General features: G+C 34.5%; 1 non-coding gene across 1 annotated transcript; it reads right to left on the reverse strand.

The window, feature by feature from the left end:
* Positions 1 to 6,951: 6,951 nt before the first annotated feature.
* LOC128284660 (small nucleolar RNA R71) lies at positions 6,952 to 7,058 on the reverse strand. The gene has a single exon (XR_008275082.1). It is a non-coding gene; the product is annotated as a small nucleolar RNA R71 (small nucleolar RNA).
* Between the last annotated feature and the right edge of the window lie 8,103 nt (positions 7,059 to 15,161).

The raw sequence follows: 15,161 nt of genomic DNA on the forward strand, positions 1-15,161 counted from the left end.
ATATCAAGTATTAAGCACATGATAATGAAGTTGATAAATTACTTTCATATCGACTTACTCGTTTTAAATAAACATCATATTCCAACAAACTTCTTATATTTTAAATCATACACTTAATTCCATCACAATAAAGAATTTTAATTCAAGCATGATATTGCATTATTATTGCCATACAAACTTACCTCGACACCAAATTGGTAAAAGAAGCCTAAACATCAATTTCTTATTTCTCCTCGTTCTAAGCCTAAATCTTGTTTTTCATCATCTATAACATATTTAACTAATTAACACAATATACTAATCAAATTAGTCTAATGACACATTTTGGCAAAAATTTTTATTTTGCCCTTATACTTTGCCATAATTACCGAATTGCCCCTAGGCTCGTAAATGATTTTTATCACATTTTCTTACTCATTAAGCCTAGATAAACCATTTTCATAACTATAGCAACTCACAAATTCAATTATTTTACACATTTACAACTTGTTTTACAAATTTGCAAAATACCGCATTTTAGGTGTTTTCATGCAAACTTCTTTCATAAAAGTTGTTTATAACACATCTAAGACTCATATTCTTCCATAAAAACTCAGAAAACAATACATATACTTTCATGGCAAAACCCTATACTCTTAATCATTTTGCAAAATAGTCCCCTCATTTGAAAGTTCATGCTTTAGGGGTTCCAAAAATGTAAAAATCATCAAGAAAGACATTAAAAATCACTTACTAGCATGGGAGTTTCTTTGCTGAAATTTTCCAGCTTCTAAACCCTTTCTTTGCTGCCATTTTCAGTGAAGAGAAGAATAAAATGAAAGAAAAATGACAACTTTTTCTTTATTTTATTTTATTACCCAAAAAGTCACTTTAAATCCCATAAAATATGGCTTTTTGACCAATCTTGTCTCCCTTGGTCGGCCATCACACTTTCAATGGCCTAATTTCAAATTAAAGACCCCCAATTTAAGATACAAAGCAATTTAACACCTTTACGCATCAAAACACAACTTTTACTTTTTACTCGATTTAGTCCTTTTTCGAAATTGGACTAGAAATCGCTAAAATTAATATACCAAAATTCTTATGCACCTTTATAAACATGCTATATCACAAAAATAACATCAAAATAATTTTCTCCAGCCTCGAAATAGTGGTTCCAAAACCATTGTTCCGACTAGGCCCAAAATCGGGTTGTTACACTTCTCCCCCCTTTAGGGATTTTCGTCCCCGAAAATCTTACCAGAAGAAGTTGCTTTCAACTTTCACGAGTCACTTTCACCCTTTTCTCAAAATTACAAACTAGCTCAGTCTCATACTCAGGATTTCCTGTAGCTTTTCCATAATTGAGGTATAAACCTCAGAGCTCAATTCGAAATACTAGATACTAACATTCTAAGAACAATAAACTCAGATACATAGCTCGGCCAAATCTGTCGAATAATATATCTATACATACTAAAATAATCATTCAGACTTCCATCATCAATCTATCACAATTTAACTTGCATTCTTCCTTTTTCCAGAGGATGGAAGATATCCCGATACGAAATTCATAACAATCCTTTCTCATTTTCTTCCCACTGTCATCTCCGACTATAATAATCTTGAATATATTTGATATTCGGTTTTACTTTGTAGACAATTCAACATCCTTTGGAAGAATAGACAAGATACTGTTGTGAACTCTGTACTCAATTCTCTGTATAACCCAAATTTTCTCAGTACTCAAATCTTATTCTAAAATAATAGTAACAAAAACTAGAAATCAAATTCTCCCTGCAATTCCAAATTAAAAGTCGAATCATACGTACTTGTTTAATTTACCACTTATAGCCACATTTCTATACTTTGGTCATCAACTGTTTAGATACTTTACTAACATGAATCAAATTATTCCAACTTCATAGATGTGGTCTCTTTATTAATCAAGACACCTATACTTATAACAACATCTCTCGAATAAGAGAAATCCGACTAATATGTTTCCATATCATACTTTCAAGAATACAATTTCTTCATTTTAGACTGCATGTTTACTTACCCGTAATTGTACAACATTATTCCCGAACCAGAGAATAAACTTAATGCACATGGCTTAATTTACCTTTGCTGATAATAATCCTTTACACGAAGATTAGAGAAAACGAAATACTAGAATTCCTGCACTTTCATAATCGAACCAGTAGCATAATCATAATAGACATTGTTATCGCAAGTCAAAGAATACCCTTAAAGACAAGCCAGATTGATAATTCCCAAAATAAGAACGATAGGAACAATCATGATAATGAATTCCAAGACATAACACTATACCAAAAATTCGAGAATATAACCCAGAAGAAAATAATGAGGAAAATCTGGAAAATCCCTCAGAGAAAACCAGAAGGAAACTACCGTCTATACGCTCTGGAATTCCATCATAACAGCGATAATATATTTCCCGTATATATATAAAACCATAATCAATAGAAATATCAAAATGATCTCACATAAATCTTTACCATCGACTCCATTCCGACATATCAGAATAGAATTTCGAGAAGATAAGAAATTTCGATTATAACTAACCAAATCAACAGAGCTTTTGTCTGATATCACAGTCGTTAACATCCTCATACACTAAGAATTTCACTAGAAATGAGCAACCATATATATTCCCAAGGATGAAGGAAAATACAGAATACTCAAAAGAAAGAGATAGCTAAAATTATATTTAATTGAATCTGTCATACTCAGACATCTTTGCAAATCCGACATCATTCCTCTGATTAATTCTGTCATTACTAATCCCATAATACTCCATTATTGAACTATTTAGTTTCACTTTTGCAAGCTTATACTATAAATCTCTCGCGAATCTCATCATATAACTCTATTCTGGTATGGGGGTGAAGATTGTAAAGCCTCTAAATCTTTTGACTCTCACACATATACACACTTAACAACAACACAGTATCATGCATATCTGATTCAAACATCTCAAATTTCCAACTTGTTATGAACACACTTTCACATATCTTAGTAACACATGCAACTTTATTTCATATGAATACTAGCCAAACATCAGTGAATTTATCGCAATACAAATTTTCATTTCTTTTACTCGAATCACCATTAATGTCTAATCAAGTTTCAACACCTAACTTTATTTTACTTACCAACCTTTATCAAATTAGTGAACATCTTACAGTCTTGAGTACATCGTTTACTTGATGCCATAGTCCAACTATGGTCTTATACTAGCTCTCATCCATCTGTGTCGATGTCGTGTCCTAGACATGTCTTACACTGACACATATCAAGCCGATGCCATGTCCCAGACATGGTCTTACACTAGCTTTCATGATGTGGCTGATGCATGTCCCAGACATGTCTTACACTAGAACACATATCTCAAGGCCAATGTATGTTCCAGACATGTCTTACACTAGCTCTCATCTCAAAGCCGATGCATATCCTAGACATGTCTTACACTTGCTTTCGTAATATGGCCGATGCATGCCCCAGACATGTCTTACTCTGGCGCACATATCACCTGCACTGCCATGGTCCAACCATGGTCTTATCTGTCAATTCATAATCGAACGATCGTACTCAATTCCATCGTTCTACTCTTTGATCTTTCATTTCAGTTTTCATGCTATCATAACATTTATGACATCTTTAATTCAGAAATTTAAACATAAATGTCAATCTCATGTACATACTGATTACACATCATTCAATAGAAGCACTTATACACACATTCTGTCATTTCGAGTAAATTTTTCTTTTCATCATCACTTGGCCAAAAGAGTTAGGCACGTAAAATCGTATGAATACTAATATGCATGGAAGAGCTTATCACAACTTAAATTTCATTCCATTCTACAATTCCACATTCTTTAACTTATAATTATCACATATTGAGTATTAATTCATGTAAAAATCATGAATTCATTTTCATACCTTTCCAAATTTCAACATATCACAAGCACGTTTCAATCATCTCAATATTACTTTTATGATTAACAAGATTTGCTCGGTTGGAAGTCTTTCCTGTCTTAGCAAACAGTTTCGTTAGCGCTGGGAGATATCACACTATCACGAGTAGTACTATAGCATGTATAGCTAGACTCACTTACACTATGTTAGTCCGAGAACCGACTAAACCATGCTCTAATACCACTAAATGTAACACTCCTCACCCGTATCCAATGCCGGGACAGGGTTCAAGGTGTTACTAGACTTAAACTCAATCAACTACATAAAACCTTACTGTAAAATTTTGATCAATTTAAAACTTTTCACATACATTTTGTCCCTTAAACGGGCTCACAAGGCCCAAAACATGTATTAGAGACGGTTCGGGACAAAACAGAGAACTTAAGAAAAACTTGGAAAAATTTCATGCTTTAAGGCTCCACACGCCCGTGTGAACATAGAGCACATGCCCGTGTGCTGGGATACGCCCGTGTGTTGGGACACGCCCGTGTCCAGAACCCGTGTTCTAAAACCTGGACATTCTACCAATTTGGTCATGAACAAATTGAATCTACACGGCCAAGGCACATGCCCATGTCCTATGGCCGTGTCCTTCACACGGTTGAGACACATGGCCGTGTCTCTTACCTGTGTGCTTACTACTATGCATACTAACTTGAAAAACTTAGATGCAGGGGATACACGTCTGGATAACATGCCCATGGGGCCAGACCGTGTGTCACATACGGCCTAAACACACGCCCGTGTGTCTACTCGTGTGGACAAATACAAGGCTATTGTCCAAGTCATTTTGTCACCCTCACAACACATGCACGCATACTTATACAATAGCATACAACATGGCAAAATTAGGCACTTAAACATCCATAAACATGTTATGATCATGACAATTTCACATGCAACCAATATTATAGGTTTTACCTTTATCCCATAAAATATGGCTTTTTGACCAATCTTGTCTCCCTTGGCCGGCCATCACACTTTCAATGGCCTAATTTCACATTAAATACCCCCAATTTAAGATATAAAGCAATTTAACACCTTTGGGCATCAAAACACAACTTTTACCTTTTACGCGATTTAGTCCTTTTTCGAAATTGGACTAGAAATCGCTAAAATTAATATACCAAAATTTTTATGCACCTTTATAAACATGCTATATCACATAAAATAACATCAAAATAATTTTCTTCGACCTCAAAATAGTGGTTCTGAAACCACTGTTCTGACTAGGCCCAAAATCGGGCTGTTACACCTTGTCGATATCGCTCCCTATTTCCCAGACACGCGGAAAAAGCCAATTTTTAGTGTTTCTGAGCATTCTAAAGTCTATATAAACACACTAGAAGTAGACCTAAATGGGGCACGCAGAGTAGATCATAGAAATTACTCGAAGAACGCCAACAGATTCAGCTCGGAAGCAGGATCTCCTTCAAGACTGAAGATCTCCATTCAATTTCTCTCGAAGTTTTTGGGTTTCTTTATGTTTTGTTGTTTTCCTATTTTTGAGATGTTTTCCTATTACATTATGACTAAACTCCCTAAATACTTAGGGAGGAAGAATACTATGATGGATCTTGTTATTTAATTATCTGAATTACACGATAAATACTTGTTCTTGTTCTTTATTATGTGTTCTTAATCCTTGACTTCATATTTTTAGGATATTAATCCAAGTTTAATGTGCTTATTCAGTGGAGAAAAAGTCCCTATTTAAGAGTAGATCTAGCATAATTAAGCAGAGTTGCATGCAATCCTAGAAATAGGACGATAAATCTGCCGGATTAGAGTCAAATCTAATAGGGGAATTCATAAATCGAGTTAATGCGACGATAGGGGTTTTAATTAGAAAGAGATTTCAATTAATCAACCTACAGTCAGTTGTTCTTAGTCTTGAAAGAGATTTTAACATAATTTATGGATTTCTACGGATCAAGACAAGTGAATAAATCGTTTGATTCAGAGTCAGAATAATAAGTGAAGTCTAATTGGATTCTTTCCTAGGTATTGTCTCTCTCATTGGTTTTCTTAAGTATTTTCCCAATTCGATCTCTATCGTGTTCATAGTTAATTAGTTTAATTTTAGATTAAAACAAATCCCTTTAATTATAGGCTAAATAATAGAAAGATAGTTATTACTAGTACTTTTAGTCCTTATGGATACGATATTCCAGACTCACCATAGATATACTACTAATCGATAGGTGCACTTGCCTTAGTCAAATTATTATTTAGTTTCGTGACCCATCAAGTTTTTGGCACCGTTGCCGAGGATTAAAATATTAGGAACACTTAATTTTTATTAATTTGGTCATTTTTATTTTATTGTATTTTATTTTTGTTTTAGTTTTATTTTTAATTACTAATTTTTCTTTTATTTGCTTCTGGCAGGTTTCTTTAGTTTATGACTAGAAGAAATCCGTCGGGACCGTTGCTTTTTTACATTAAAATTGAAAGTACAGCTCGTAAAAATTGTAGAGAGGTGAGACAGAACCAACAAAGTACAGAGGAAGATCAAGAGGACGCTACTGAGGAGATGGCTAACAATCAAAATAATCAGCTACTCACTGTGAATCCTCCAAATCCAAATCCTGCTCCCCGTACTATGTACGATTATGCTAAGCCCACTAACACTGGGGGTGAATCGAGTATTGTTAGACCTGCTATTACTAAAAATAATTTTGAACTGAAACTTAACACTATTCAAATGATTCAACATTTTGTTCAGTTTGATGGTTTGCAAAATGAAGACTCAAATACTCATTTGGCCAATTTCATAGAATTATGTGATACTTTTAAGATAAATGGCGTTTCTAACGACGCCATTCACCTTCGGTTGTTTCCCTTTTCATTGAGGAATAAGGCTAAATAGTGGTTGAACACTTTACCACAAGGTTCTATCACTACTTGGGCCAAATGACAGAAAATTTTTTGCTAAAATATTTTCTACCGGCCAAGACAACCAAATTGAGGAATGATATCTCTTCCTTCGTATAGATGGATCTTGAGACTTTATATGATGCATGGGAGAGGTATAAGGACTTATTAAGAAGGTGCCCTCACCATGGGTTACCCCTATGGCTACAGGTTCAGACTTTCCACAATGGTTTGTGTAACACCCCTTACCCATGTCCGACACCAGAACAGGGTACGAGACATTACCAGACTTAAACATACACATTCTTGCAAAACCCAGACCATAAAATCTCTTTTAATTCAAAACCTTTCAAACACATGCATGTCTTCCCTTATTTGGGTCTACGAAGCCCAAAACATTCATCGAAACAGATTCGGGACTAAACTGAGAAATTTAAGAAGTTTCAGGAAAACTTAGAAAATTTTCCCATCAAACAGGGTCACATGCCCGAGTGGACAAAGGGACACGCCCGTGTGCCTTTGGCATGCCCGTGTCCTCAGGCCGTGTAACTCTATGTTTATGACGTCCGCATGCACATCGAACCACACAACCAGGCCACACGCCCGTGTCTCCAGGCTGTGTCCTTCACACGGTTGAGACACATGGCCGTGTCTCAGCCCGTGTGGCCAACACTTGGGCTATTTTCCAAGCTTTCATGTTACCCATAATCTTTTACAACCTTATTCAAAATCGCAAATCATGGCATCATTTTAGTGATTAAACACTCTTTATTGAGACACATCCTTAACATTAACATGTCCCCTTACAAGTAATGCATCTACTCATACAATACCAAGTCTAGACTTCTTATTTCACATTCATAAGACTTGTCATTTTGATGATCACTTTTATCATTATACTATGGTTACCAACTTATTCATCAAGCACTCGTGTTCAATCATTATCACGTTGTGTTTATAACGTGCAATTACTATATGGCTATGACCACCTCAGTTGGTCATAGAGCATACATCCAACACACATGTCATATTACTAACCATGCATAGGAAACAACCATAATCACATTATAAACATTAGACATGACATGAATAACTAGGCTTACAAGCCATAATCAATATGAGCCACATCTAATAGTCATATACATATAACTCAATATAAGGCAACACATTTGGCCAAAGCAAAAAAATACATGTCAATCAACTAGATCCATATACATGCCACTCACTTGAAATTTCTAACATATGCTTCATTATTCCAAAGATAGCGACTTGATAGTGTGATACTGCCTCCGATGATCTCCAACCCCGAGCTAACATGAAAACACCAAAGGAAAGGAAAGAAAAGGAAGGGAGGAAGCTTTATAGCTTAGTAAGACCGTATGAAAATAATATGCAATTTATCAACTTGCTTCTCATGGTAATACAACCCTAGTTGCATTTTCACTCATGTTCCAGTCAAGTTGTTTTCTCGAGTCACAGTCACTAAATTATTTATATCTGGAGCTATGGAACTCCAAATTAAGTTCCTAATTTTCTCTGAAACTATACTCACATGTATTCTTACCATAAAATTTTTAGAATTTTTGGTTCAGCCAATTAGTACGGTTTATTCCTTAAATTTACCCTTTTTTGTTGTCTAACAATTCTGACCCCTCTTCACTACAAATTAATTATCTCATAATAGGGACTCGGATGATGTTCCCGTATATTTCTCTTGAAAATAGACTCATTAATAATTCTAATAATATAAATTATAACACATAAATGTTTTTTTTACAATTTTCAATGATTTTCTCAAATCAGAACAGGGTATTTTGAAGTCATTCTGACTCTGTCTCACAACAATTAAAATATTTCATAATATGAAACTCTTTTGCTTACACCATTTCTTCTATGTGAAACTAGGCTCATTATTCTTTAATTTAATATTTTATTCAGCCTCTAACTCAATTTCCACAATTTTTAGTGGATTTTTAAATTCGGACTATGGCTGCTGTCCAAATCTGTTTTAGTGTAAATTAACGATTCTACGTTTATCACATCATATTAATTCATTTTCACCATATTGGTAAGGTTACATATTCATACATCATAAGTATAGACCTATAATCACAAGGTCACCACAAAATCATTCTCATAAGCATGAATTACCTATTTACATCTTCACTAAATGTGCATCATAAACTGAAATCATTTCTCATGAGCTTGGCATACATACCAGCGTTACTCAACATGCTCATATTCATTCCTTACAAATCATATAACATGAATTGAATTCACATTTCATCAATTTCATATAAGTACCTTTACCACTCACAATATGGTCATAGCCTTTCTCATTTAGCTTAAACCATAACTCTCACTGTTGAACCATTCGGAAAGCTATCGGATATCCACTAGGCCTTAAACATAGGGTATAATGCCGATGCCATGTCCCAGACATGGTCTTACACTGGCACATCCATCAAGTCGGTGCCATGTCCCAGACATGGTCTTACACTGACTATCAAAATCGAGGCTGACGCCATGTCCCAGACATGGTCTTATACTAGCTCTCACATATCCGTGCCGATACCATGTCCTAGACATGGTCTTACACTGACACATCTCGGAGCTGATGCATGTCCCAGACATGTCTTACACTGGCTCTCGTCTCAATGTCGATGTATGTCCCAGATATGTCTTTCACTGGCATTTCATAATGTGGCCGATGCATGTCCCAGACATGTCTTACACTAGCACACACATATCGCCCACATGTCATGGCATGAATATCTGTTTATTCCTAAGGTTCAACCGGGAGGTTCCTCTACATCAATTCTCATCATACATAATCATTTCCACAATCAAGCAATTTATGCTATATCTATTCAAATACGTGTAATAAAGATGTAGTTATATTATTTACATATGACTTACTCGTTTCTATGGGATATCATATTCCATTGAATTTCTAATGTATTCTACCATCACGTGAATGTTATTAACTTTTGGCATCACTTTCATCCTACTCAATATCATCAACACATAATTCAATATAATCGAAGCAAGACAGATTCAATTATATTAACAATAACATGGATAACATGCTTATTTAGTCATACGAACTTAACTCGAATACGAAAACGGCAATTTTACCATTAGTCCATAACCTTGTATTTTCTCGATTTAAGCCCGAATCTCGATTTCCTTGATTTATCATTTCAAATATAGCCTATTTGGACTCACATTATTCAAATTGACCCAAAAATTTTATTTTGGAAAATTTACAATTTTGCCTCTAAACTTTGCCAAAATTATGTTTTTGCCCCTAGGCTCGTAAAATTATTTTTATTTAATTTTCTTACTCTTTAAGCATAGCCAAACCATTTTCATAACTATAGCAACTCAAGATTTCAATTATTACACACATTTACTCTCTATTTTACAAACTTTATAAAATGATACTTTTAGGTGTTTTCATGCTAACACCTTTCACAAAAGTTGTTTATTTCACAACTAAGATTCATTTTCTTCCATAAAAATGCAGCAAACAACATGAATATTCTCATGGTAAAACCCTATACTTTCAACCATTTTGCAAAATAGTCCCCTCATTAGCTAGATTAAGCTGCAAGGGTTCCAAAAGTACAAAAATTATCAAAAATAAGCATCTAAATCACTTACTCGTGAGGGTGAAGAGTTTGCTGAAATTTCAAGCTTCCAAACCCTTATTTTTTTTGGTATTTTTGGTGAAGAAAGATGGAGAATAAGGGTGGCTACTTTTGTTTTATTTTATTAGTGTTTGCTTATGTCATCAAATACTAACCATACCAAACTATGACTTTTCACCTCTTTTTCTCCCCTAATGGTCGGCCATCACTTATTTAATGGCCTAATTTCACTTTAAAGACCCCCAATTAAGGTTCTCTACCAATTTGACACCTTTGACTATTAAAACAAAACTTTTGCCCTTTATGCGATTTAGACCTTTTTCGAGATTAAGCACTCAAACGCCAAAATTAATTCATCAAAATTTTCATGCACTTATACAATCATGCTATAACACATAAAATAACATTAAAATAATTTCTTTACCTCGAATTTGTGGTTTCGAAACCATTGTTCTGACTAAGCCCTATTTCAGGATGTTACAATTCTCTCTCCCTTAGGGATTTTCGTCCCCGAAAATCTTACCAGAAAAGTGGTTTTGGTATTCACATAAACTTCTCTTTCCCATGTTAAAGAACTTTCACTCGACTGTTTCTCTAATACTTATCTCTTTACCTTCCCATATCAGTATCATAAGCAGTTTATTACTATACCGTACCTCGGTTGAATTTCAACCTCTACCTGAGAGTTCATATACACAAAGGTCTCATTTATGCCATCATATCACATATACACACATACTTGAATCTTTTCAAATTCGAATAGTGAAACTAGCCAGTTCATCTCGGTCTCATACTCCCTATAATTTCACACAGTCCGATTTTTTTGCCAATTCAACTCTCAGTTACCTTTAATTCTAAAGCCTTCTCTCACTTTCCCAAGAATTCATGATATAGAACCCGGATCATCAATCCGATTAATGGAGACTAAAATTTTAAAATATCCAACAATCATGAAGACACGAAATTCCTCGAACCTGATGAGCGAAAATTTAGTACATACTAGCATGATTTACATATCTCATCAGACATTTAACAATAACCCACATAAAATTTTTCTCTTTCAGAAACAGTAATAAAATCAAACATGAAATCCATAGTAGCTTCTTCTCATTTCCATTCCATTTCCAACATGGGCGAAGATAATTCTGATGACAATTGATATACATTTCTTAAGCTTCCAACATTTCAATATTCGTACCCAAGGATCAACGATGTTGAGTTCAAAACTTGATCACTAATACATTACTCATGTAAGTTTTCTTGCGAAATCTCTATATAAGTTTTGGACTTTCTACCCAAATGTTTACCACTGCATTTTGCTCTTCTCAAAGATCGTACAATAACTATCATTGAAAATCAAGAAGTCTTTGTCCAATGCATACTAAATCAATTCAAATGCTTCAGTTAACAATATTTCCATCTGTCCAAACTTTACTAATGTTAAATCCTCATATGGAAATTTGAGAACTCCAATTACTAAGATCATCCAATTACCATAATCAAATCAGAAACATAGTCATACTTTTATATATATATATATATATATATATATATATATATATCGCAAGCCAAAGGTCATACTTTAACTATAAGCCATGTTCGACAAGTGACGAGATAAAGATGACCAAGAATTCATGATAAGGAAATCCATAATGGAGAAATCCAGAATATAAAAATCCAACATAAAGAAATCCAAAACAAGAAAATCCAATCACGATACCGTATCGAAAGATCGAGAACAAAATTTGTAAGAAAATATGAGAGACCTCAATGGTTCCTTAGAGAAAAGAAATCCAGAAGAAAATATCATTGTGACCACCAAAGATAGATGTAACATGATTGACATACCTTCCCATCTACATATTGGACAAATTAACTATTAGCAGAAGCCGAATCATAACATCATACGCACCCCTTTTCATCAATTCCCAACAGACGGAAGGTAACAGAATACCGGAAAGAAATAGGATCATATAGATTATGTACCAATTAGACTGTCAATGCCTTTTTCTATCATTAAGATCAGGGAACATTTCTGTATTACAAAAATTCATCAGAAAATAGATAGTCTTAATAACCTTCCCACAAACAATTAATTTCATACCATATTTCAAGAGAGGCAGTCATAATCTCCTCACTGTAATTACCATACGCGGACATTTCGTATTTCAAATATTATTTCCCGAAATCTTTTCAGAATAGATCGATTTCTAAAGTTAACCTTTTTACTAGCTGTGATATTGTGAAAATTAAATAATCTTTCAGTCAATCTGATATCTTTCTAGCTCTATCTGTACTTATCAACCCATTCTCAATTACTAATCGTGCTTATAACCATTCTATCACTAAATTCTTTGGTTTCTTATCTGGAAACTTGTTCATAACAAATCTCAAAAAATTCCATTATAGAACACCACTTTGGTAAGGGGGAGGGTGTCGTAGGCCTTCTGACTCTACTCTCATATACATATGCATGTAATACAATTTTCATCATCATGGCAACATCAGCACAATCATGTCATTCATTTCGGGTAGACTAACATTCATATTGATTTTACGCTCACTTTCCAGTTATCTCATTTAAACAAGTATACTTATGCATGCATTCCATGTTTTCTGGATAACTTTACTAATCTACTCATTTGATCATACAAGTCATGCACATGATATCATACAAGGGCCAACAAACATGGTTAAGTTTGTCACAATCTATACTTTTACCTCGTACACCTTTATTTAGACATATCATTACAATCATGTAAATCAGTCCAAACAATTTAAAACATTTAACCAGACTATGTGAATTTGCCAACCATATTCATTCAAATAAGTATACATGAACATTCTTTCTACCTGTATTTTTAGTAAGTTATCTAAACACATGTATTCACCTGAACAAATCAATCATGTACACCATGGGATTATTAATCAATCATAGATAAGCTCATTATACCATGTACATATACATTTCACGAATTCTTGTTCGTACCTTTCTGAGTTTCAACTCTTCATAACTGCACTTTATTGAATACTTTATCATCATTATTTACGTGATCGGGTGTAGCTCAGTTGGAGAGTACCTTGCCCATACAAGATAGTTCTCTTTCGCCCCGGGAAACATCAAACTATCACAAACTTCTGGCATGTATAGCTAGACTCTAACACGTGCTAGGTTAGTCCAAGAACTGACTAGACCATGCCCTGATACCACTAAATGTAACACCCCTTACCCATGTCCGACGTTAAAATAGGGTACGAGGCATTACCGGACTTAAACATACACATTCATGTAAAAATTGGGCCGTAAAATCTCTTTTAATTCAAAACCTTTCAAACACATGCATGTCATCCCTTATTTGGGTCTATGAAGCCCAAAACATTCATCGAAATCGATTTGGGACTAAATCGAGAAATTTAAGAAGTTTTAGGAAAACTTAAAAATTTTCCCATGAAACAGGGTCACACGTCCGTGTGGACATAGGGACACGCCCATGTGCCTTTGGCATACCTGTATCCTCAGGCCGTGTAACTCTCTATTTATGATGTCAGCATGCACATCGAACCACACGGCTGGGCCACTCACAATATGGTCATAACCTTTCTCATTTAGCTTAAACTATAACTCTCACCGTTGAACCATTCAGAAAGCTACCGGATATTCACTAAGCCTTAAACATAGGGTACAATGCCAATGCCATGTCCCAAACATGGTCTTACACTGGCTCATCCATCAAGTCGATGCCATGTCCCAGACATGGTCTTACACTAGCTAATCCATCAAGTCGATGCCATGTCCCAGACATGGTCTTACACTAACTATCAAAATCGAGGCCAACGCCATGTCCCATACATGGTCTTACACTAGCTCTCACATATCTGTGCAGATGCCATGTCCTAGGCATAGTCTTACAGTGACACATCTCGTAACCGATACATGTCCTAGATATGTCTTACACTGGCATTTCATAATGTGGCCGATGCATGTCCCAGACATGTCTTACACTAGCACACACATATCGCCCAAATGTCATGGTATGAATATCCATTTATTCCTAAGGTTCAACTGGGAGGTTCCTTTATATCAATTCTCATCATACATAATCATTTCCACAATCAAGCAATTTATGCTATATCTATTCAAATACGTGTAATAACGATGTAGTTATATTATTTACATACGACTTACTCGTTTCTATGGGATATCATATTCCATTGAATTTCTAATGTATTCTACCATCACGTGAATGTTATTAACTTTTGGCATCACTTTTATCATACTCAATATCAACAACATATAATTTAATATAACCAAAGAAAGATAGATTCAAGTATATTAACAATAACATGGATAACATGCTTATTTAATCATACGAACTTACCTCGAATACAAAAACGACAATTTTACCATTAGTCCATAACCTTGTATTTTCTCAATTTAAGCCTGAATCTCGATTTTCTTGATCTATCATTTCAAATATAGCCTATTTAGGACTCAGATTTTTTAAATTGACCCAAAAATATTATTTTAGAAAATTTATAATTTTGCCCCTCAACTTTGCCAAAATTATGCTTTTGCCCCTAAGCTCGTAAAATTATTTTTATTCAATTTTCTTACTCTTTAAGCCTATCTGAACCATTTTCATA

The sequence above is a fragment of the Gossypium arboreum genome, chromosome 11 (genome assembly GCF_025698485.1).
Source record: "Gossypium arboreum isolate Shixiya-1 chromosome 11, ASM2569848v2, whole genome shotgun sequence".
NCBI classification, from domain to species: Eukaryota; Viridiplantae; Streptophyta; class Magnoliopsida; order Malvales; family Malvaceae; genus Gossypium; species Gossypium arboreum.